This window comes from Miscanthus floridulus, chromosome 1, assembly GCF_019320115.1.
Source record: "Miscanthus floridulus cultivar M001 chromosome 1, ASM1932011v1, whole genome shotgun sequence".
Classification (NCBI taxonomy): Eukaryota; Viridiplantae; Streptophyta; class Magnoliopsida; order Poales; family Poaceae; genus Miscanthus; species Miscanthus floridulus.
Window position 1 is genome coordinate 9154317 of NC_089580.1, and position 25301 is coordinate 9179617.

Here is a 25301-nt window from a genome sequence, read left to right on the forward strand (position 1 = left end):
TTCGCCGAGACCTGGGACTAGCTCCCTCTCTCACCTAGCTTGTAACCCCTACTACGAGCACTCAGGTGCAAGGAATACAAGATCGATCTCTCAGACTGGACGTAGGGCCTCGATTGCCCGAACCAGTATAAACCTTATGTCTCTTTGCATCACCATCCGGGATTAGGGGCACGCAGCACAAATTCACTCGTTGGTTGAGGAACCCCCGGTTCCAAAACACCGACAAGTAGCAAAGTAAACTTACTTAACGAGAGTACTTATAGTGAGAGAAGTACCCTATAAATACCATAGCCAGTCGAATTTAGTTAGCGCAATTCTGCAGGGGATACGTACTTTCTCCTATCACAACAGATATATAAGTTGTCCTTAAGTCATCTTGTTCAATTAAATTCAGTAATAATTTGTATGTTTATAGAAATATTTATACAAATGTTCTATGATCAACTATATAATTTTTTATATTGATTGTCAAAACTAAAATGCTAACTTAAGATAAATATAGAAAGATTTATTATATGTAAAATGGGAGTTAGTACGAAATATGTTCGAACGACTGGGCAACAAATCTGTGCGGTCGACCATTTGCTGATGAGGACGCACAACGAAAGAGTACGGAATCTGAATCACCGAGGCAAACGACCGAGAATCCCTTATGCCAACTATCCCATCGACGATGGGTCGCTGGTAGATAGGGGCTGTTTGGATGGCAGCCATCATTTGCCACCCCATGTGTGGCGCAGCCACAGCTTGTGGCGTGGAAATCGTCCGCCACAGAGTGTGGCGAGTTTTGTCTCTGCAGGAACTGTGGCTGCCTAAGTTGGCTCGTCAACCAAACGACTGACAAAAGTTGACAAAAGTTGCTTGGCGGCCACACATGTGTGGCGTGTGAGGGCTGCCAACCGGACAGGCTGATCCCCGTTCGCTGGTCTGAAACTTCGCTGAAACTGGCTGAAAACACTGTGAATTGTTATGAGAGAAAAACATTGTTTCGGCTGAAAAAAGAAACCGAATAAGCCGAATATGGGATAAGCCGAACATGGCCATTGTTGCAATCAACCCAAATATTACCGTAACACCAATGCGAAATGACGAATTTCTCAATTTCTCATAGGGAAACTGATTGATATTAACATGACGTGCTATCGGCTTTACAATAGGCACATTACCCAGTAGAGTTCAGTCGTTTCTTACTTTTAGAACCACGACTCCAAGCAAAGCTTAGAAACGATCCATTCGCAAGGCAAGATAGCTTACAGCCTTCTACGCCATAAGCGTTTCACTGATACAGGGGGAGAGAAAAGGTCAGTCTCTTAAAAGTTCAGTCAACCTTATGAGGGTAAATAAGCTTTGCAGTTACTTACCTCAGGATAGCAGTCTTGATGTACTATGGTTTCGTTGTGTGGATTAACATGCATCACGCAAGATATTCTCCCCTGCAAGAAGCCAAGACCAATCATTAAAGGATTCATAAGTACTACACCTGGATCATACTGAGTATACACTGCAAGCAAAGAACCAATAACGTGCACTCCTGGTCAATCTTTTAACCCTAATATTCATCAATCTTTTGTTTAGTGCAACAATAAATTTTGACTCAACTGGAAAAACACCTCTAGCTTGTGAGAGCTACAGGCACTGGTGGAACTGTTATTCTCTAGTAAAAACAATTTTGTTTGCTTATAAGAAATTTGAATACAATATACAAGAACAAATAAAGTAACAATAACAACCCAACCTAGGAATTTTACGGATTGCCATTAGATCAACGAAACCATGAACATTCTTGCAGTCATACAATATTATCAGTTTATCACCACAGAACTATGTTAATAAACCACCTATTTTACAGCAATATAGTAACACAAATACACACATAGAAGTACTGTTCTAGCATGTGAAACCAAAAAAGGGTAGAATGAAAGTTGAAAAGTAGCTCCATCAGAAAACTTTCTAATTTCTAGGATATTTGCTTTTTTTTCAATAAAATGAAGAACCAGGCCTACTGCAATGGAGATTCCACAATGAAAACTTTGCACTGGTCACCAGTCCATGTAATCAGTGGAACAAAACTAACCATGGCGCAGGATTATACATAGGCTTATAAATATGACCTGCTCCTCTACAGCCTAATCCTCCAACAACATTCTGGAGGAGAGAGAAAAAAAGGAAGATTTGTTGTTTCATGGCTAAAATAACTATGTCCTCTTGTTGCAACTATATGCCAAAACAACTATATCCAAATGCAAAAACCAAAGGCAGTAGGCAACTTGGCATGCCTTATATCCATCAACATTGCTTAAGGCATTTTAACAAATTAAGATGGTCACTTCATATTTTACTCTAGCAGATAGCTCATCAAGGAATTAAACAAATTACTTTCACCAGTAGTCCAGTACCAAACATATCTTTACAGAACAAGGAGAAAGAACTTCCTGTGAACAAACAGGGCATGTGATGAGGTAGATGCCACACTGAAGCTTGAGCATCTCTAGCTTTATGGCAACAAAGGAGAAAAACTGAAAATAACAACCTGACTAGACTTGGCGAGAACCTGGCAAGGTTTAGGGAGCAAAACTAGCACAAAACTGAAAATAACAACCTGACTAGACTTCGCGAGAACCTGGCAAGGTTTAGGGAGCAAAACTAGCACTTTATCATTGCCAGGAGATAGGTAGCTTTCAGGAAAACCCGAAGACAGGCTAACCTCGGGAGAACTTTCCCTGAGTTCCTACTCCTACAGAGAATACAAGGCATTGAGAATTTTTTTTTTATACGTTCGATAATCCTGACACTTGACAGCGAGACTGTTAGGTGATAAGGGGAGGGGGGGGGGGGGGGGGGGGCTAGTTGCCACATCAAGGTTTTGTAATGGACATGCCAGCAGAGCTGGTAGGACTATCCACAATCAATATAAATCTTATTGAAATGTTTGATTTGTTCATGCATACTTTGAAAACTCCCTCAAATATTATTCTTCAGATTGTTCTCCATGCAGCAGGATTAGGAAAAACAACATGCATGCTACACTGTTTTATTTGTTCAATGAGACGATAGTTTTCCTAAGTTACAAAATGACAAAACGATGCAAGAGGTATAGAAGTGGAAAGTGCAAGCGACAGATTTCATTAACTAACACTGTCTTTTCCTTTGAGAAGAAAGCCTTCATTTGGGCATGAAAAACACAAAAAATAAAATAAAGAAAAGCAATATAGCCTCCATGCCAGTAGTTCCATAAATCCGTACAGAAGTGGTACCAGGAAGCGATAACTTTCAAGTCTAGGAAGTGAGAAATGATAACAGTTAAAGACACAAGGAACATGTGAAATGTTGAAAAATACTATTCTTCTCATGTGTTGTCAGATCTATCACTCTTACTAGGTGTCCCTTAATGATTGCCATTTTTTACTGTAAATCAGTCACTTCAGCCAATGATTAAACATGGAGTCACTTCAGCAAATGAATTAAACATGGAGACAGAAAATTCAAACAACAGTAGCCAATGCCTTCATAATAGTAGAATAACATTTTTGTTTCAAATTCATTAAAAAAGTCAAACAAAGGATATGTTTGATGACCATGCATTCTTACAGAGGCAACACACTAAATTACTGTTACATCTTGAAACAAAATCTTCTAGCAAAATGATATCTAGATACAAGAGGTAACTTGTCAATGATCATGGTAGGAAGCAACAATGAATCAAAATGCAAGCTTAATGCTAAGTATTTATGACATGTCTCATTATGTTCTTTTGCACATTTAGTGAATCAGAGAATTAGAGCATGTATCCTGCTAAGCATTACACCATGAATGTTAAGAAAATGATGGCCACACCATGTCTGACAGGTGAAAGATATCTAGATCCATGCAAGATGATTGTGTGGGATCTTCTTTCCTCACAATTTTTTTTTTTTTTTTTTGCTGCATTGTCCTGTATTGTTTTTTCTTTATAATGCATTAGCCATTGTATGGACCTTAAGAATCATATATCAGATAAACTACTATGCATCGACAGCAGAATTCCAACTTGCTTAACCTCACGTCAATATCCTATATATGGGGCTTTCGCATTACCATAAGAGGGAAAAGACAAGATGCGTCTAAGCCCGAATACTGATACAGATTATGATTCAGTTCATGAGATCTGCATATAACTATATATAACAAAAAAAGAAATCAACAATTCGCACCTTGACAGGGATGCTGAGGAAGAAGAAGTGGAGGTGGCCCTCGACCTCGACGATGGTATCAAAGGGCACGGATCCCCGCGCGAGGTCCTCGATCAGGTAGATCGCGTCCTCGACGACGCGTATGCCGTCGAGCTGCAGGTCGGCGTCGACGTACGAGACAGCGCGCGCCCGGACCCGTCCGCCGCCGGATGTGACCCGGCCAAGCGGCGCGCCGCGGTAGCCGATGGCGACGTCGAGGCGGTTGTAGTCGAGCGCGAAGAGGTCCGGGTTGCGGACGCGGACCTTGAGCGCGGCGGATATAGTGACGGCGACGGCGGGGCGCGCCACGACGGAGACGTGCGCTAGGCGGAGGCGGGCGAGGGAGACGTCCGGGTCGGCGGGCCAGAGGAGGAAGCCCGCGAGCGCGAGGAGGAAGAGGGCGGTGAGGCAGGGGCCGACGCAGCAGCGGACCGCCGCGGCGCAGGCGGCGGCGGAGGCGGACGGGGACGAGGAGGACCGGTGTAGGAAGTCGGCGGGGTGCGGGTCGAGGTAGGGCGGCGGGGAGGCGGAGGTGGGGAGCAGGGGATCCCGCGCCCCGCGGTGGTTGCGTGGTCTTCGCCATGGGAGAGCGGGAGCAGCGGTGGGTAGGCGGGTTACGGGGCGGGGCGGTGGACTGAACTGCTGATAATGGTGCGTAGCGTAGTATACCGTAGCTTGGAAGGAAGGGGAGAGGGGACGAAAGTCATTGATTGGAAGTTGGGGGTGGTCGAGTGGAGAGGAGCTCGTGAAGATGGCTCGTGAAGATGGTCGCCCGCGATTGGTGGCTTGGCCGCTTGGCTTTGTTCTGTAGCGCATTCTAGTTCTACTTTTGTCTCTGTTTTGGGATGTTTGACGGCACGACGGGTGTGGATAGCCATCTCTTGCGGAACGCCGTCGCGGTACGCGTTGGCGATGTTGAGAAGAAGACCATCTCGTTAAGCTATTAGACGCAGCTATAAACCAACAATTCGAAATATTTCCATCATACGGAGTACAGCTTCTGCAAATAGTGACAATCACATTTTGTTTTAAGTCAAAATATTTTGTGTTCGGCTATTTTTGAAAAATTAATAGTATGACTTAAATAGATTTGTCATGTGTGTATACCATGTGCTTTGTTGTGTTTTAGACGTGAATCCTAATCAAATAGACTCCCTCCATTCTAAATTCTAATAATAGTTTTGACTTTTCTCAATACTCCTTTTATTTCGAATTATAAGTCGTTTTAGCTTTTCTATATAACTTTGCTATGTATCTAGACATAGCGTATTGTGTAGGTGTATAACAACAGTTATATACATCCACAAAGGTTAAAACTGACTTATAATAAAAACAATATATATAGAAAAAGCCAAAACATTTTATAATTTGGAATGAGTGGAGTAGTTATTTGTCGGGTATCAGTACTAGGGATACCCGAAGAAGGGATCTGAGGACCACGGACGACGACTCGCCTAGATGATCAAAGACGTATTTCCGTCTCGCCCGACCCCAACGGTACTGGGAGCTGTGTCGCCCGACCCTGAGGGCACAGGCTCTGTCTCGCCCGAACCATGGGGCGCGGGCTCTGTATCGCCTGACCCCCAGGGTACAGGAGCCTGTCTCGCCCGACCCCCAGGGTACGGGAGCCGTCTCGCCCGACCCCTGGGGCGCGGGCTCCGTCTCGCCCGATAGGGACCCATACTGTCCTCCAACCACTAGGGTCAGAAAGTACGCCCCCAGGGTCAAACTTCTGACACCGGGCAGGAAGTAGGCACGTCTCGACGTGACCCATGGCCACGTCAGGTCACGCCCCGGGGGTTCACATCGCCAACAGTGACGGGTGCATGGTCACTGCGCTGCCTACTTCTCGTACGGCCGCTGACCGGCACGTCGGTTCACCACGCCGTCTGCCGAGACGGGATGGGACGCCACGACCAGCTGATGACGCCGGGGCATGGCACCAGTGGTGAATAGGAGCCCAGCGTGGAGCCATCCCTATCACCATCTACAACGTCAGCGGGACCCGCATGAAGGAGAAGAAGGACCCGACGACCCTAGGGGTCTTCTTCTCCCTAACTTTTCTCTTTCTTTCTCTCTATAACCGGTGCCTTCCCCCTTCACCTATAAAAGGGAAGCAGGGCGCCCCAAGAGGAGGAGGACGGCGAACACACAGCAACACGAGCACACAGTTGAACGGACACCCCGTTTTGAGCAGTTTGTCAGAAGACACTCTGGTTCGGTGAAATTAGGCCACAGGACACCGCGGACCGGTTGCAGCCGGTTTGAGGAGAGAGAACAGCGGTGAAATGACATTCTTGCCCTCGTTGCTTTCTTCTTCCTCTCTCCCTTTCTCTTTTTTCTATTTCCTGCCCATGGTGGGGCTATGGGGCGCACTTGAGCAGGCGGGGCCACCGGGGCGCACGGCCACCGACCAACCGCCTCCCACCGTTGACGTCGTACGCCGACGGATGAGGACCACAGATGTCATCGAGTTGTGCCCTGCCCCATTATCGGTAGATATCTCCGGCGAACTCGGCCGCCCATCGGCTATAAAAGCCGGTCATGGCTGTGGAGGCCTTGCCTTGTCCTGCGCCGTGAGCTCCCACCGCCTGAGCTGAAGCCACTACCATCGACGTCGCCGTCGTCGCTGTGCTCTACTCTGCTCGTTCCCTCTCCCTGGTCAGCCTCTCCCCTCTGCTTCTCTTTCCTTACCCCTGCTTCTCTTTCCTTCTCTGCTCTGCTCTCCTCCATGTCAGGCGCCGTCACTGTGAGCCACCCGGTTAGCTCGCACCAGAACTCTGACCGGCATCATGCCGGAGTGGAGCACCACTGCGACCACCGTCACTTGCGCCTAACGTCGTCAGCCTCCGCGCCGCCCTCACCTTGCGCTCGCCGCGTGCCGCCACCGCCCTCACCAGCCACGCCGCCGCCGCCGCGCTCTCCCCTGCTCCATCTCTATCTCTCTCCCTTTGCTTGCTTGCTCTCTTTCTTTCCCCTTCCCTTCCCCGCCTTGCTCTGCTCCTCCTGCTTAGAGCCACCGCCATTAGAGCTGAAGGCCGCACCCAGGCTAGGACCACGCCAGAGCTGAGCACGCCCTACGCCTGATGCTGCCGTGCTCTGCCCAGGCAAGGGTGGGGTGGAGAAGCGAGCGAGGCCACAGGGGCTCAGCTCATGGCAGCAGCAGGTCAGCAGGCTACAATGACTCACGAGCTCCAAAGCAGCCTCCTCCACCATGCCAAGCTGTCGGGGCCGTCCTGCTCCGCGCTTGTCTTCGAGGCGCCGCTACCCACCTGCGGCTGTGCTGCCCTGGAGAAGGGGCTCTCAGAGGAAGCTAGCGACGGGGGAAGCTGCCTCGTCGGTGACCACGCACGGAGAGATGCGGCGCAGCTCGTCTATGGCCGGGGATGCACGACCTCCACCACCGAGGAAGCAGAGAGCACGAGCAAAGAAGGCACAAGGTCATGGTGAGAAGAGGAGAAGAGGAGGAAGAAGTAGATGACAGGTGGGGCCCGTGCGTCAGTGAGAGGGAGAGGGGCGTACCCAACTGTGGCTCAGGGGCACCGGATGTCAAAACAAAATTTTCTCTCTTCTCAACTGGCTGCAACCGGTTCATAGTGTCCTATGGCCTAATTTCACTGAACCAGAGTGTCTTCTGGTAAACTGCTCAAAATGGGGTGTCCGCCATCAAACGACCATCACTTTAGATGTCTGCTAAACAATTGTCCCTTTAAATTTTAACCAAAATGCCTAGACACTAGCTTCATGTAATTGTACAGTTGATTGCGTCAAGGTAAGTACTTGAGTACGGTATAGGTTGTAGTCATGATGGGAGTCACGTTGTGCTCATAAAAATTGCCCAAATTGCTTAGAACGTGCGGTGAATCATGTTTCGGTGCTCTGTTCATGAACGGGAGTTCGGCGTGACAAGCCCATTTTGGCGTGCATCTAACTCCTCCTCGAGTTACTCCCTGGCCTTGGCGGTTGCTTCGCCAGATAGTTGGCACTACAGGCTTAAGGCTAGGGAAATTAGTTGAACTTCATCTAGTGTCATTAGCAGTTTTTGCGTCGCTTTAAAAATCATGCATGTTGCCATTTTGGTCGTTGGGCTCCCGTGGCCGCGGTCACCATGCGAGCCTGGCGCCGTGGCTGCTCGGCCACACCTAGCTATGGCGACTGTGCCGCCCCTCATTCCACCTACTGCAACGATGATTCGGTCACCCTAGAGATGGGATGCTTCCCTGCCCTGCCAGTGCCGCTGCCGCCGCACCGTGGCCATCCGGTCCCAGTCGCAGTGCCAATGTGACGCTCTTCTACCTGCCTTTTCCCGCTGGCCACCATGGAGAGCTCTGCCCGGGTTCGATCATTTCGAGTTATGTGCATCGCGCCAACCGCCGAGCCTCGTTGCTTGTGTGCGCGAGCTCGCGTCCACCACTGACCGGAGTCCAGCTTTAACTTGCTCAGCCTACGTGAGCTCATCCGGGTACCTTCCCCGTGATGCGACCTTGGCTTGGGCACCATGCCTCCGTCCTTTGAATTTGCCTAGCCCATGACTCCCAAGCCCACCTCCTCACATCTATAGGTTGCACAGAGAGCTAGTTAGCTTCCCTAAACCGTGTCTAGCTCAGCAGCGCCCCACGCAACGCCAATTCGATGCACCAGTGCCGCGGGCCATGCTCGCAGTCGTGGCCGAGAACTTAGGGAGGAGGTAGGATTGGAGCGGTAATTGTTCGATTGCTTGTCACTTGAAGTTCACCTTGATCCTCTTCATCTAGTGCTCATGCTACTCTGGCCAGAGCGCTCGACGAACGGAGGGTGACGCGTCGATGCCGTGCTTGGAGCACCACCGCACGGTACGGGCGCAAGTGGCCAGCTTGCCCCAGCGCTTCTCGGCTTGAACCGCCCATGGAGCGCACACCCAGGTGAGCTACAGATGCTTCTCCACCATATCCACTCCCTCGTAGGTGCGTAGGCTCGTAGGAAAGGCCATGTCGCCGCCGCAAATGGCTGCTCGCCACTGTAGCTCGCAGTACTGCGTCCCCGAGTTCCTAACCGTCACCTATCTCTGTAGGTTTAGCCATAGATCGTGACCGACCCTCTAGGTATGCTAGCGTGGACCCTAGGTGATCGACGTGACCGCCCGGTGCCCGTGCTCGCCATGCCGCCGTGCGTCCTGCTTCGAGGGCATGCATGGGGAAATAGGGACAAACCCAGGGGGTTAAGTGCAATTGCCAATGAGAGGTGCAAATAGGGATTTGACTTCGGGTGGTTTAATTAGAAATACAAGGTCTTTTAGCATAAAACGCAGCGCGCGCGGGCGTTTCCGCCGTGGGCCGCTCGTGGGCTGGCCTACTGCGCGTGTAGCGGCGCCACACGCTGGGTCATTGAGTCGCCCGGCCAAATTTCTGACGTCGGCCTCTTTCTTTTCTATATTAGTTTCTAATTTAGTTTCTAGGACAAACTTATAAATTCAATATAAATTTGTGGAGATGTCCAAAAATGGTGAAACTAGTTTTGTTAAATTCCTAAAATCATAATCTACCTGCTAATATATTTTGTTCACATAGCTTCGTAGAATTTTCAAGAGTAATCTAATTAATTTGCAGCACTTAATAATGTTAAAACACAAACTTGTAGGAATTGTTGTGATGAATTGGGGATAGTTTTGATACTAAAATTTTTGTAGTAAATTCCTAACATTAATTAGTGCTCACTATAATTTTTTAGCTCCAGAATAATTAGTTTGCTAAGAACAACTATTGAGCCCTAGGTTGAAAAAATATTAAATCAATAAAAAGAAATAAGGATACATTTGCGAATTTCATAGCTAAACTACTTATTGGGAATTAATGACATGTCCGACAACATGAATACATAGCCTAGTACGTTAGTCGCTAGAGCCAGCTCGTTAGTTTAGCAGCGTAATCGTATTTTAGAGTTCTGATTGCCGTGATCATTTATGTTTCTGTGTTGCATCCACGTATATCATAATAGGAACAATGATGGATCACGATGACATCTGGAGTAGCAGAAGCAGATGGTGACGTGATGATCATGCCACCATGATGAACAACTAACTTGATTATATTTTACCCAGGCAAGCCCCAGTGCATAACCCCTATTCTTCTACACTTTATTTTATGCTTGTGCATTAAGCTTTAATGAGTTGAATGAAACCCACTTGCATATATATATATATATCCTTATCCTATGAGTCTTACTAGTATGATAGGATCGTGTTGATTGCTATGCTACAGAACTCTGGTAGAAGTCGAGTGATTGCCTGTCACTCACAAGAGATAGAAAATATATTATTGTTACTATTATCATGTTACTATCACATGGAATATATATGGATAATAATTGGAGACCGGACGGGACCATACTTTGGATTTGGATTGGACTTGGTTAGGTAACCGAGTGAGGCTCTGGTTGTATTTGTCCTACCTGTGTCAATTGAGGACCATCCATTACTGTGGATGGTAGTTAGGTCACTGACTTATTATCCTGAGCACATACTTGCTTATGGGAGCGGGAAGACTTGTTACTCTCTTGTCATGGGTTTCGGCTCTTTTTGGGCCAACTTTTAGGGATGGGTATTAGGTGGAGGTCTAAGCACCATATTGAGACCAGGTCTCAGGTGTTGGGGGCTTAGAGTCCAAGTTTGGACGAGGACCTGGACCCGTTGATAGGAGTGGAACGGGTTGGTCTTGTTTGTGCCTAGGGTACAAGCGATGCATGTGTTTCGTGGTACCCAGCTAGAATATATTGGTTCATGAACCGCCATGTGATACAGTACGACTTAGCTATGGTTTAACACCATAGTAATAACTAAAACATAGAAGGTGATAAAATGGTTTGGATTGCTTACCACCTGCTTGAAAGTAGCATAGGTGGAATGGTTAGATAATGAACTAATGATGACTACTAATAAAAATTTAATATAAGGATGCACGTTTAGTATTGCTCTCCTACAGATGCAATAAACCCATAAGCACATAGCCTTACATATCCTTGGAGTCTTTTCTTTCCTCCTGACGGGTAAGTTTTACAGAGTACAATTGAGTACTCAGTGTTTGTTCTACCCTATTATAGGTGATAGGTGGATGCTAGAGCTGACACTTGTGTGCAGGAACCTCCTAGTGGGCTCAGTGAGGATTTCCTTAACGTTGCAGACATAGAGTTTATTTGAAACTTCCACCGAAAATATTTTACAATGGAAAAACTTATAACATGTTATGATGTATATAACGGATCATCATGTTAATGTTTAACTTGTCATTAAATGATTTTATTTTCGCTGAAACTCTGATAACATGGTTATATTCTGCTATTATAAACAATAAATATTATACTATGATGTTGCATGAAAAGTGATGTAAGAAATGGCTAAAATGTTGTAAGCTTTATTCTCCCATTTATGATCCTGTTGAAAGACGTGGATTTTTTGGTTCTCCCATGGGGTGTGCTCGACAGAACTATTTAAATTAGCCCACTCTTGGGGTGTTTAATGTCTAATGGAAGACAAGCACCTCAGGAAGTGAGTTATTTTAGGCAGTTCTGCCACACTAGGGCACCTACGCGAGTCCTAGGAACCCATGGGATCTCAAAAATGTCAACAGAAGTTCGGGGAAACTCTTCGTGAGTACATCCGGTGCTTCTCCTCGCAGTGTAATGAGTTACAGGGTGCCTTGCCATGCTCAGCCATTTTATCTCGCGTCTCGATGAACGAGGTCTTCCCCTCTATCGGCTTCTGAAGAAAGCCAGCCATTTCAAATGGATGCCCGAGGCCCAGGAGGCACTTGACAAGGTCAAGTAGCTCCTAATGAAGGCCCCAATCCTGGTCCCCCCAACCAATAGGGAACCACTTCTGCTCTACATTGCGGCCACTACGCAAGTGGTCAGCGCCGCCCTAGTGGTAGAGCAGGAAGAAGAGGGATAGACCCTCAAAGTACAGTGTCCCATGTACTTCATTAGCGAGGTCTTGTCCGATTCTAAGACTCGCTACCCCCAAATCCCAAAGCTCTTGTACGCCATCCTTATCATGAAGAGAAAGTTGCGTCACTACTTTGAGTCGCACCCGGTGACGGTCATGACGTCCTTCTCTCTTGGTGAGGTCATCCAAAATAGGGATGCCACAGGAAGAATCATGAAGTGGGCACTCAAGCTGATGGGTCAGGGCATTTCATATGCCTCTCGGACGGTCATCAAGTCCTAGGTACTAGCTGATTTCATTACAGAATGGGCCGAGATCCAAATGCCGCCAGTAGCCATCGACCAAGAGTACTGGGCGATGTACTTTGATGGATTGCTGATGAAGAAAGGCGCCAGCATGGGGCTAGTCTTTGTTTTGCCCCTCGGGGTACACATGAGGTACATGGTTCGCATCCATTTCCATGCCTCCAACAATGTGGCTGAGTATGAGGCACTCATCAATGACCTACGCATTGCCATCGAGTTAGGTATCCGATGGCTTGACATTTGGGGTGACTCCCAACTGGTCATCGACCAAGTCATGAAGGAATCAAGCTGCCATAATGCCAAGATGGCTACGTATTGCCAAGAAGTCCGCTAGCTAGAGGACAAGTTTGATGGTCTTGAGCTCAATCACATCCCGAGGCGGCTCAACGAGGCGGCCGACATGCTAGCAAAAATGGCGTTCGACCGAGAGCCAGTGCCAACGAGCGTCTTCACCAGCGATCAGTACAAGCCCTTGGTCTGCTATGAGAAGCTAGAATAGACTGGAGATGGGCTGCCTTCCCTGGGCTTGGGGGCTAACCAACTGGCGGCTCCATCCGACCCCAAAGTCTTGGGGCTTAACGAGGATCCAGCGACAGAGCCCGACCCTCTGGCCGACTAGAGGACACCTTACCTTGACTATATCCTTCGTGAGGAGCTACCGATGGACAAAATGGAGGCTCGGTGGCTTACGTGTAGCGCCAAGTCCTTCATCGTTATTGAGGGTGAGCTCTACAAGCGAAGCCACACCGGGATCCTACAGCGCTGCATCCCCATTGAACAAGGGAAGCAGTTGCTAAGTCATATCCACAGTGGGGTCAGCGGGAATCATGGTACACCTAGAACCCTAGTCAAAAATACATTCTGATAGGGCTTCTACTGACTGACCATAGTAGCCAACGCTAAATAGATTGTGTGCACCTATGAAGGGTGTCAAGTCAATACTACGCTCGGTAGACCCACCTGTCGGCCCAAGCACTCCAAACGATCCCCATCATGTGGTCGTTCGTGGTCTAGGGGCTCAATATGGTTGGACCTCTCAAGAGAGTGCTCGGGGGCTATACGCACTTGCTTGTCACCGTAGACAAGTTTAGAAAGTGGATAGAGGCTCGATCGATCTCAGTGATCAAGTTCGAGCAAGCCGTGCTGTTCTTCTTTGACATCATCCATCGCTTTGGAGTCCCAAACTTCATTATCACAAACAACAGCATGCAGTTCACTAGGAAAAAGTTCCTCTAATTCTGTGATGAATTCCACATCCGTGTCGATTGGGCTGCCATGGCGCACCCCCGCATGAACGACATAGTCCAATAAGGCCTTAAGCCTAGGATCTTCAACCGATTGAATAACTTTGGTGGACGATGGGTCACGAAGCTCCCTGCTATGCTCTAGAGCCTGAGGATGACCCCTAGTTGGACCACCGGCTACATGCCATTCTTCATGGTCTACGGTTCCTAGGCTATCCTCCTGAGCGACCTAGATTATGGAGCGTCGAGGGTTAGGGCGTATGACAAGTAGGGAGCCGAGGCGTCCCTCGAGGATGTCGTGGATCAGCTCGATGAAGCGCGCGGCATTGCCCTCCTTCACTCAGCCAAGTACCAACAAGCGTTGGACCGGTACCACAGCCGTCGGGTGTTGGGTCGGGCCTTCAACGTCTAGGACCTAGTGCTCCGACTCATCCAGAGCAACAAGAACTACCACAAGCTCTCTCCACCATGGGAGGGACCATAGGTCATCGTGGAGGTGCTCTGACCAGGCACCTATAAGCTCAAGACCATCAGCGGTGAAGTCTTCATCAACGCCTAGAATATCGAACAGCTATGTCACTTTTGCCCCTAAAATATGCACGTACTTACTAAAATTAAGAATGGTGTTTCTAAAATGAAAAATGCTTTCTGTCGGGTTCATAAACCTAGGGTCCCTCGTAGACCGGCTTCCCCGCAAAGGTCCGGCCCAAGCATACAGCACACAACTCATGGGCCGACCCAAAAACCTGAACGACCGATCGGGGGATTGATCCAATCTCCGACCAGAAGATCAGGCCGAGGAGGAACAACGCCCGTTTGCTGACTCCGGCCTACCTCTCCGACCGGAGCGCTCGCTTTGGTTACCAGCTCGCCTACAGACGACCTCTTCGACCGAAAGGCCTAGCCAAAAGCACCGCTTCTGACTCTGACCCTGCACTCTCTGACCGGGGATACGCCCAGCCCCTGCTCACTGCTCTTCTCTAATGGGCATGATCAGAGCCGACTGGGATCAACCGACCGAGGATGCCCGCTCGGTAGGGACCAGGAGACGTGTGGAGAAAATCAAGGTGAGGCGCACAAGTCAAACCACGGTACTAGGGACCATACCCTACACGGAACAGTACTCTCCAATCGCCCTGACACAAATAGTATTGTAGGCACCGACATTTCCCTCTACAGTATTATGGGCGCCATTGACTCCCATACGGTAAGGCTCTCCCCACATGTCTCTGGGCATCGATAGTGTTGTGGGCGCTGGAATTACCGTACCAAGTGAACATGGTGAAAACCCCTCACATGCCTCTCGGCATCAACAGTATAGCAGATACCGGCATCTGCCATACCCGAACAAGACAACATAACCTCCCACATACATCTGACATTCTATAGTGACATCAATAGTGTTGTGGGCGCCTACCATCTTCTTGTACCCATCGGCGTGGGCAACAAGGCTTAGAAGCATTCGTACTCTCTCCCTCTCACTTGTAAGGCCATCCCCTTCATCTATAAAAGGGGATGCGCTCTCTCCCAATAGACCAAGTTGATTCAAGCTTAGTCCCTTTAGATTCATTAGATCGATCGAGTTCACTAGCTCACAACCACAGAACCGCCAGGTTCAGACCTCAAGCACACGCTTGAACACTTAGCTCATAGCAGAGCTCCTGTCGCTCTCGGCCCTTCCGACTGGAGCCGACCGGACCTCTTGTACACCCCATCTTTCTCCTTCTCGTTTGTAACCCCACTGCAGACTTCGAGCACCTGGGCTCAGGAATAAAGTCACCGACCAACTCAAAATGGACATAGGGCACATTGCCTGAACCAATATAAACCCTGTGTCATTGAGTGCTAGGCCACCTCCGATCACAATATATGGCAAAACTACAAATATTTACGTGTTGGTCACTTTTTGCACCGATAGTTGGCGCCGTCCGTGGGGAAGATGATGTACATTCAACACTTTTTGGTCATCGGATGGCCCACTTTTCTGCCACCCTCGCCATGGTGGGCTCAGGCGATACGATTCACTTTAGCTCGATGGAGTTTCCTTCACTCTCACCTGTTGGGATGTGGGTTCCACTCATCTTTGAGCCATCCCAGGCCTTCCTCTTTGAAAGCCTGGACTTCATCACCGACCGGCTCGGTGTACTACACCTTCGCGAGGAGGCTCACATTCCGGCACCTATCGGAGGGGCGCCCTTCATCGACTCTAGGACGCATGACTTCAACAACGCGGCATCTGTGCTTCATTCCAAGCAAACTCTCTGCTCAAACCCCACTGTAAGTAATATGCATACTGTTATTTACTCTTTATTTACTATCTCCCACCGATCATCCGAAGGGACCATATCGCCCATGCCACAAACACTGTACGATCTGTTCCCCTATGGCCTCGCATCCTCCATGGATGCATATGCTCAGGGGCTCCAAAGGATGCTGGCGCCATCCCCCTCGCATCCAAATTCATGGGAATGGCAGGCTATGCTCCTACTACTTTGCATGAACTCCTAGATGACGAGGGTGAGAGCGATGGTTCCAGCATCGATGATGTGGCACCCCACCACCGTCCATCCTAAAAGTGCGCTATGGCAGACACTCTAGGACAACCGCCAGTGGTTGTGGAGTCTACGTAGACTCACACCCCTCCAGACTCGTGTGCGGGGGCCCTCACTTCTATGCAAGCGCACGCCGAGGAATTACGACAACAACGGCAGAACCAGCCATCGCCTGCGTCGGCGCAGTCGGTATAGCACATTGCGCCCATGCGCATGGCCTAGCGAGTGGCGCCTGAGGTCGCTCCCATTAGGTCCAACATGACATCGTGAATGAGGGGAATGATATCCTATAATTCGCTTGGGCTGGCCAGAACATTGCTGCTGCAGCAATGCTTCTGCGTGGCGTTCCCGAGCCCATCGACCCCTAGGAGCGGGCAGTCTACCGAAACCTCTGGGTTCTAGTAGAAGCCTTTGCTGTTCAATAGGCAGAAAGCTCTGCGTTGCGACTCAAACACGCGCCCTCTCTCCCCATCGGGGGAACAGGGTCATGCCAGACGTATCACTCCATTCGCTTGCCGCTATAGCCATTAGGCGCGGCTTGAGGGGCGGCAGCCACACCACGGTCTGACCTAGTGCCTGCTCCACACTGATCACCGGTACACAAGCGGCCCGATCCGCACCAGGACGCTCGTAGCATCGTCAGCAACCGGCATCGGGCCCGACTCGATGATGATGTCCACCGTGCGGCGGCAAGAGCAGGTGACACGGATCCCAGCCAAACCATCGAGGGGAGCGGTGAAACATGCCCAGGCGCGGTCACTGGCTAGATGACCAGAGTCCTAGCCCTGATGGCCCAGGACCATGGGCCTTCAGCTGGCGTATCCGGAGAGCACCGTTCCCACAGCATTTCCGACCACCCACCAACATCACCAAATACACCGAAGAGACAAACCCAGGCATTTAGCCCAAAGACTTTCGGCTCACCTGCCGGGCTGGAGGAGTGGATGATGACTATTTCATCATTCAATATCTTCCCATTTGCGTGGGGGAACATGTTCGGGCATGGCTTGAATTCTTCCTACACGACAACATCCGCGACTGGGCGGACCTCAAGAGGTTCTTCGTTGGAAATTTCTAGGGTAGGTATGTGCACCCTGGAAACTCCTAGGTCCTCAAGAGCTGCCAGTAAGAGCCCAGCAAGTCCCTACGAGATTACATCTGTAGGTTCTCCCAATGATGCAACTCCCTGCCTGATGTCATCAACGTAGACATCATCAGCGCATTCCTCTCCGGGATGAACTGCGAGTCCCTGATCCATAAGCTTGGCAGCCTAAAACCCCATACCACCCGCGACCTGCTCGACGTCGCCACTAACCATGCCTCTAGCTAGGAGGTGGTCGAAGCGGTCTTTGGCGGAGGCTGGGACAAAGGCAAGGCCAAGCAGGCGGACCAAGACGAGGGCCCCTCCACACAAAGGGGCAAGAAGAACAAAAAGAATCGGTGCCGATCGGACAACACCACGATGGTCGCCGCGGCTGATCGCATGGGCAAGCAGCCCCAACAGGGGCTGCCTGACCACTTCAACAAACTCATGGATAGTCCATGCACCAACCACGCCTACCCCGTCAAACACCTCTACAAGGACTACGAGCTCCTCAAACGTTTCCTCCAATAGGTCGATGGGCCAAAGGAGGGAGATGGCAAAGAGGCGGCAGCCAATAAAGGAGGCGCAGCAGGCAAGGATGGAGATGGCTTCCCCGAACCTGATGAGTGCATCATGATCTTCGGTGGGTCCGATGCCATCTAGACAAAACACCAGCATAAGGTGCGCTATAGGGAGGCATGCGCTGCCGAGACGGCCATCCCCTCCTTCCTTAGCTGGTCAGAATCTTCGATCACCTTCGATTAGAGGGACCATCCCTCCCACGTCACAAGACCGGGACGCTACCCACTCGTCGTCGACCCGATCATCCACAAGAAGCGCCTCACCAAGGTGCTGATGGATGGAGGCAGTGGCCTCAACATTCTCTACGTCGACACCCTCGACGCCATGCGCATTCCCCAGTCGGAACTCTAGCTAGCGGGTTCTCCCTTGCATGGGGTGATCCCAGGAGCGCAGGAATACCCACTCGGGCAGATCGATCTACCCGTCACATTTGGCAAATGAGCCAACTTCCGCTCGGAGGTCCTCACCTTCGAAGTGGTGGACTTTCTAGGGTCCTACCACGCTATCTTGGGGTGCCCATGCTACGCCAAATTCATGGTGATCCCCAACTACACCTACCTCAAGCTAAAGATGCCAGGACCAAATGATGTTATCACTGTAAGTAGTGCATTCTCGCATGCCTTCATGTGCGACCACGAGCATTTCAAGCTTGCCACCATGGTCGTCAACTCGTCCGAGCTCCCACGGCTCAGGGAGTCATCAACCCCAGCAGTCCTGGACTATAACAAACCGACCTCCTCGATGGCCTTCCACCCGCTCGAGGAAACCAAGGCGGTGGGTGTCGACCCCACCGACCCAACCAAGACGCTGCGGATCGGGACCCAACTCTCGGCCAAATAGGAATGCGAGCTCATCGACTTCCTATGCGCCAATTGCGATGTCTTTGCATGGCAGCCTTCTGACATGCTAGGCATACCGTGGGAGGTTGCCGAGCACGCACTACGCCTCATCTTGGGCTCAAAGCCCGCCAAGCAGCGCATGTGTCGCTTCAACGATGAGAGACATAGGACAATAGGCGAAGAGATCACCAAACTCATGGCAGCTGAATTCATTAGAGAGGTATTTCACTCCGACTAGCTTGCTAATCCCGTTCTTGTTAAAAAGAAGACTGGAAAGTGGAGAATGTGCGTTGATTATACTGGCATCAACAAAGCATGTCCAAAGAATCACTTTCCTTTGCCACACATAGACCAGATAGTTGACTCCACCTTAGGTTGCGAGATCCTCTGCTTTCTGGATGCCTACTCAGGCTATCACCAGATCATGATGAAAGAATCCGATCAGCTCGTAACCTCGTTCATCACCCCATATGGTTCGTACTGTAATGTGACCATGCCTTTCGGCCTGAAGAATGCTGGCGCCACCTACCAAAGGTGCATGCAGCAATGCTTAACCGACCAAATCGACCCGCTCGATCAGCTTGATCAAGCCGAGCGGCCGAAACCAACAATTGGCGTCTATGTTGATGACATAGTGGTCAAAATAGCTCAAGCTTGCGACCTGATCGCAAACTTGGCCATGACATTCATGAACCTCTAAAGGTTCAACATCAAGCTAAATCTTGAAAAATATGTTTTTAGGGTTCCGAAGGGGAAGCTGCTTGGATACATCGTGTTCGAGCGCGGCATCGAGGCCAACCCCGAAAATATCATGGCCATCTCCAACATGGGCCCCATACGCAACGTCAAGGGCATATAAAGGCTCACTGGCTGTCTGGCTGCCCTGAGCCGCTTCATCTCTTGGCTCAACGAACGGGGGATGCCACTCTACAAGCTCCTCAAAAGGACGGACGCCTTCATCTGGACTGAGGAAGCCCAGCATGCTCTCAAAAGCCTCAAAGCGTCCCTGACATCGGCCCCAATCTTTGTCGCTCCCAAATGGGGAGAACCCCTCCTCCTTTACGTCGCAGTAAGCAACCATGTGGTGAGTGCTGCCCTGGTCATCGAAAGGGAGGATTCGGGACACTAGCTCAAGGTACAATGACCCGTATACTTCATTGGAGAGGTCCTTAATGACCCCAAGGTCCGGTACCCCTAGGTGCAGAAACTCCTATATGCCGTGCTAATGGCGACGAGGAAGCTCCTGCACTACTTCACCGATCATGAAGTTGTGGTCGTCACTTCATACACGCTCAGAGACATCATCCGCAACCGCGATGCCGTGGGGTGGATCTCCAAGTGGGCACTCGAACTCATGGGACATGACATTAGGTACACCCCTTGTACCACTATTAAGTCTTAGGCTCTTGTGGATTTTGTCGAGGAAAGAACGGAGGTCCAGCTACCGACCCTGGACGTCACCCATGAGTACTGGACAATGTACTTTGACGGGTTCGTAATGGTGCCTGGCTCGAGGGCTGAAGTGGTTCTAATCTCCCTAGACGGGGGCAGACTCTGCTATGCCATCTACCTCCATTTTTTGGCCTCAAACAACGCCGCATAATACGATGCCCTCATCAACGGACTGCGCATCGCCATTGAGCTCGGCACTATGCAACTCTACGTTTGCGGCGACTCGGAGTTGGTCGTTGATCAATTCATGAAGGAATCCTCCTGCAAAAGCCCCCTCATGGCAACGTACTGCCAGGAGGTGCGCAAGCTCGAGGACAAATTCTAGGGGATCGAGCTGCACCATGTCCCCCGAAAGGACAACGATGTCGCCGATTTTCTCGCAAAATTAGCTGCCAGGAGAGACCCGTCCCCAAGCGGGATCTTCATCAACGACCTCCATGAGCCATCCGCTCGCGTTCTAGAATGTCCAACCCAGACACACCCCAACGCTAGGCTAGCACCCGAGGGCTCCGACCCCGGCGCCAAGCTAGCGCTCGGGGGCTCTGATCCCAGTACCTCCATGACGGTGTCACCCGTCGATGTTGCTGTATTGGCACTCGATCAAATCGATTAGCGAGCACCGCTACTTACCTACCTCCTCGAGGAGGTTCTCCCACCCGAAAGGACTAAAGCTCGATGGATCGCTCGATGCGCCAAAACCTTCGTCGCGCTTAGTGACATACTCTACAAACGGAGTCCATCGGGAGTGCTCATGAAGTGCATCCCCACCGACTAGGGGAAGCAGCTCCTCCTCGAGGTCCATGCCAGAATTTGTGGACATCACGTGGCCCCAAGGTCACTGGTCGGAAAAGCCTTTTCGCCAAAGTTTTTACTAGCCCACCGTGCTATGAGATGCAAAGGAGGTCGTCCACAAATGTGATGGATGCCAGTTCTACGCTCGGCAAACACATGTGCTGGCACAGAAGCTCCAAACCATCCCCATCACCTAGCCATTCGCAGTCTGGGGCCTCGACATGGGGGACCCCTCAAAAAGGGCTCGGGCGGTTTCACTCACCTACTCGTAGCAGTCGACAAATTCACCAAGTGGATAGAGGCCAAGCCCATCACCAACATCCGCTCGGAAGAGGCGGTCAAGTTCTTCCTCGACATTATCCACTGGTTCAGTGTTCCTAGCTATATCATCACTGACCATGGAACTAACTTCACTGGAAAGAAGTTCCTAGACTTCAGTGATGGATACAACATCAGGATCGACTAGGCCTCCGTCGGACATCCACGAACCAACAGTCAGGTCAAGCGTGCCAATGGCATGGTCCTCCAAGGACTCAAGTCACGCATCTTCGACCAACTCAACAAATACATCGGACGATAGGTGACAGAGGTCCTAGCAATTCTTTGGAGCCTGAGAATGACCCCGAACCGATCCACAGGGTTCACACCCTTCTTCCTGGCTTACGGAGCTAAGGCAGTGTTGTCCTCTAACCTCGACCACGGTGCCCCAAGAGTGAAGGCTTTCGACCATGACCAAGCCACAGAGGCTCAGCAAGATGCAGTCGACCTGCTCGATGAAGCCCGTGAGACAACCGTCATCCGCTCTGCTCGCTATCAGCAAACTCTCTGTAGGTACCATGAAAGAAAGATCAGAGGAAGAATCCTCCAAGTCGGCGATCTCGTACTCCGGAGGACCCAATCGACAAAGGAAAAACACAAACTCTCTCCACAATGGGAAGGACCCTATACGGTGACTGAAGTAATCTGATCAGGCACCTACCGACTAGAGGACGACAACAGCAACGTTCTCACCAACACTTGGAACATTAAACAACTACGTCATTTTCCCCTAAAATTTGGTCTTACCACTTTTTTAGTCAACACTTGCTCCTGTAAAGCACCCCGGCCCGAACAGTTTCAGCCTAGGTAGCTCGAGGGCTGCATGAGGGTATAATACCAAATATTACCTCTCTTTTTTATTATCACATGGTAAACAACTTTGTCCCCAAATGGAAGCGCATTCCTTTTCCTTTGACTGTCCTACTGTAACTTTGTTCTTACTCCTAACTGAACGCACCCCGCCATGACCTATGGTTACGAGTAGCCGAGCCCCACGGGCCATGCCCAGGTTCTTAAAAAAGCTTGTAGCCTACTGAAACTAATGGGCAGGTGCGAAAAAAGAAAGGACAAAAACAATAGCTACGTCAGGATAAACACAAGGAACGGATAGTGATTCTATCACAAAGAATAGGACTGATGTATTCATTGATACAAAAAATATTCACACAGGGGCTCATCCACGAACTCAACTATTACATTTTTTTGCTAAAAACTACTTCCATTCCAAATACTACTATAGCCACTCGACAACATCATATGACACCAAAGGTAAACGGCACTCGCCATCGGACATAACCACCGCTATAGGGGCCCCTGCCTAGTTCCGCTCATGACTTCAACGAGCGCAACGGGTACCTCAAGGGACCCATCCAATTCTGTTCCCTCGACTTCGGTGAGCGCAACGGGTACCTCAAAGGTGCCGCACCCATAGATGCTCAGTAGAAGAGCATGGGGCTCCGGACCTTCTCATGTAGTCAAGGTAGCTCCTAGGAAGGGGTGCCGCCATCGAAGTATAGCCACCATGGCTGGAAGAGATCCCATCAAACTTTATGAACTAGCCAACCTGAGCAGCTACAGGCACGGAACCCTCCACCAGCACGATCCTAGGCAACTTCCCCTCCACATATGGCTCCATCCCGAAGAAGGCCTCATAGACAAATCCAGCACACCACCCCCTTCGGCAGAAGCCACCCCTTCTTAGGCAAAGACGACCAGCACCGCCCTCGGTAGCCTCCAGCTCGACATCGCGCTCTAGATTCACGAAAGAATCTGTAAGTCCTCCCCCTCGCTTACCATCTCTCTCACTTAGGAACCGCTGCGGCATACAGGCACTCTCGGTGATGAGGAAGAAGGAGAGACAATAGTGGGAGAATAGGCAAAGGACTACGACGGAGAGCCCTCTCCCTCCCCCTATTTAAGGAAGAAACATGGCAGCCAAAGAGGGACAAAAGATCAGAGCAAAAAACTCTCTCCCTTCCCCCATTCAATGCGGATGGGAAACAATGGGACACACCCTGACCGATGGGACGCACGCTAGTCGATGGAACGACGCTAGGTTAGACGGAATGCCGCCTGGTGAGACAAAACATGGCCTGGGTATGGCCCACCACTATTGCACGACTGGGCATGAAAAGTGAAACGTCACCACACGTAGGTAGCTCTCTGCACCCCAGGCGGGACTTGGAAAAACCCAAAGCAGGATCTCCACCAGGAGAGACCATCGAGCTTCCTAAGTCGATTGAATGGCTCAAGAAAACACACCGAGAGATAGGTAGGAAGCAAAGGGATGCCCCATGTAGATCATGCCAACTCCGTCACAAACGATGAGCATGGGTCCCGGTCAGATGTTTCCGACTGAAGCTCTCCAAACCCCATCACTCAAGTCATCAAGGTAAAAACTACCAACCCCCTCTATTTTTTATAATCATTTCATACATCCATACACACATTCATTCCATACGCTCATACCTACTGGACGATTTGGGCCCTAAACCGCCCGAGGGCTCAGGAACTAAGCATCGCATGTGCAACGAAATGCATCACAACGCTCCATATTGCATCATGAAGCGGTGGTTGCCTCATTCGACATAAACAACCAACAAAGCCAGGGGAGAAAAACACAGATGAGCCCCGTGCGGCCCTTACCTAGTCTGGTAGACATGGTCATCTCAACCTTCTCATTCGATCCTAAACCTCTTGCCAAGCCCACAGAATCTCCATCGAGAAGAGGCCGTTAGGCCACCTAGGTTGGTCTCTAGAATGACCTCGGCATCTGCCGGGTTGTAGGTAAAGGAGTAGTGGAATGTCACAAGAGGGCTATGCCAACCCCATCACGAACGACAGACCCAGATTCCACTCGATCATACCCGTTAGCGAATTCACCGAGTGCGTCACTCGAGCCCGAGCGATCGGGACAAGCGACAAAACTCAGCCCCTCCAGTTGTGAGGAACCGAGGATGGGGTAACATACACAACTCACACCGACCCCTACTAAGGCCCAACAAGGCTTGGGGGCTCAAGACACAAAAAGCCTAGGTCTATGACCCTGAACTCGCCCCTTCCGACTGTGCTCCAAACACCTAGGTCTGCGACCCCGATCTCACCCCATCCGGCTACGCTTCGACTGCGCTCCAAAAACAACCTGGGTCTATGACCCCGATCTCACCCCATCTGGCTATGCTTCGACTATGCTCCAAAACACCTAGGTCTGCGACCCTAATCTTGCCCCATCCAGCTACGCTCCGACTGCGCTCCAAACACCTGGGTCTACGACCTCGATCTTGCCCCATCCGGCTACGCTCTAACTACGCTCCAAAAACAACCTGGGTCTATGACCCCGATCTCGCCCCATTAGGATCTACGAGCTTTGGCTCGCCCGATCCCAAACTAACTGCCACGTCTGATCCCATGACGTGCATCGATGCCAGGATCCGCAAGCTCCATCTCACCCGATCGCTAAAGCGACTAAACAACACGGCTACGCAACAACGCCTTGGTTGACAACTCTGTCTCAACTAAAAACACGCACACACATGCCCCCTAACAAAACACCCCCCAGACGGTTTTGTCCGAACCGCCCGGGGGCCCAGGAGCTACACCCACGAGTGCGCTCGTGCGCACCCGTTGACAAAACAACAACCTCCCCCACTGGCGACATGGGGAAAACCCCCGAAACGGTTCTACCCAAACCACCCAGGAGCTACACCCGCGGGTGCGCTCGTGCGCACCCGCCGTCAAGGCAAAAATAACCCAGACAATTCTACCTGAATCACCCGGAGGCTTGGGGGCTCTTGTTGGGTTCATAAACCTAGGGTCCCTCGCAGACCGGCTTCCCCGCAAAGGCCCAGCCCAAGCAGACAGCGCACAACTCATGGGCCGGCCCAAATGCCTGAACAATTGGCCAGGGGAGTGATCCAATCTCCGACCGGAAGATCAGACTGAGGAGGAACAATGCCCATTTTCTGACTCTAGCCCACCTCTCCAACCGGAGCGCTCGCTTCGGTCGCCAG

At 50.4% G+C, this 25301-nt stretch overlaps 1 pseudogene; it reads right to left on the bottom strand.

Annotated features, from left to right (window-relative positions):
* Positions 1–561: 561 nt before the first annotated feature.
* On the bottom strand, positions 562–4937 carry LOC136472403 (uncharacterized; annotated as a pseudogene).
* Positions 4938–25301: the final 20364 nt, after the last annotated feature.